Genomic DNA, 1,183 nt, shown 5'->3' on the forward strand with positions numbered 1-1,183 from the left:
AGGGGGTAGAAAGCACCCTGTTCAAGTTCGCAGATGACACTAAGATGTGGGGTGAAGGGGGTATGCTAGTAGGAAGGAACAGGCTGCAAGTGGATCTAGACAGGTTACAGGGGTGGGCTGAAGAGAACAGGATGGGGTTCAACACTGACACGTGCAGGGTAATGCACCTGGGGAGGAAGAACGAGCGGCACACCTACAGGCTGGGGAACTCCCTTCTCGCCAGTGTTGAGACAGAAAAGGATCTTGGAGTCATCATTGAACATGGGCCGACAGTGTGGAGACGCGGTCAGGAAGGCCAACCATACCTTGTCGTGCATCCACAGATGCATCTCAAGCAGGTCCAAGGAAGTGATCCTCCCCCTCTATGCAACACTGGTCAGGCCGCAGCTGGAGTACTGCGTCCAGTTCTGGGCGCTGCACTTCAGGAGGGATGTGGCCAATATGGAGAGGGTCCAAAGGAGGGCCACCCGCATGATCAGGGGTCAGCAGGGCAGGCCCTACGAGGAGAGGCTAAAGGACCCTGAACCTGTTCAGCCTCCAAAAGAGAAGGCTGAGAGGGGATCTAGTAGCAGTCTACAAACTAGTAAAGGGGGACCAGCAGGCATTGGGAGAGTCCCTGTTCCCCTGAGCACTCCCGGGAGTTACAAGAAACAATGGACACAAGCTAGCGGAGGGTAGTTTCAGGCTAGACATCAGGAAGCGCTATTTCACTGTCAGGGCGGCTAGGACCTGGAACCAACTTCCAAAAGAAGTGGTGCTGGTTACTACCCTGGGGTTCTTTAAAAGGAGGCTGGACAAACATCTGGCCGGGGTCGTTTGACCCCAGTACTCTTTCCTGCCATGGCAGGGGGTCAGACTAGATGATCTCCTCAGGTCCCTTCTAACCCTACCAACTATGAAAATATGAAACTATAAAAAATATCTGAGTTTTTAGTAAACTATTCAAGGAAAGAAGCAAGGGAAATTGTTCAGCATCCAGGATGCTGAGGCACCAGAGTTGTATCTAGGGTCCTCAAGCCCCCCGTCTGCTCTATAGATCAAGATCAGACTACAATTTTCATAATGCAGCACTAGGACCTCTCCTCTTGGTGCATTATTGGAATGTCAGGTTCTAATCAAGTGGGAAACATGACTACTAAAAGAAAGTTGGGGCATGACACCAATAAACTGATACACACAGCAG

At 51.3% G+C, this 1,183-nt stretch overlaps 1 protein-coding gene across 1 annotated transcript in view; it reads right to left on the reverse strand.

Annotated features, from left to right (window-relative positions):
* Positions 1–1,183, reverse strand: part of LOC102375328 (putative ferric-chelate reductase 1) — a 71,570-nt gene that overhangs the window by 34,350 nt on the left and 36,037 nt on the right.

Source organism: Alligator sinensis, unplaced genomic scaffold (genome assembly GCF_000455745.1).
Source record: "Alligator sinensis unplaced genomic scaffold, ASM45574v1 scaffold647_2, whole genome shotgun sequence".
Classification (NCBI taxonomy): domain Eukaryota; kingdom Metazoa; phylum Chordata; order Crocodylia; family Alligatoridae; genus Alligator; species Alligator sinensis.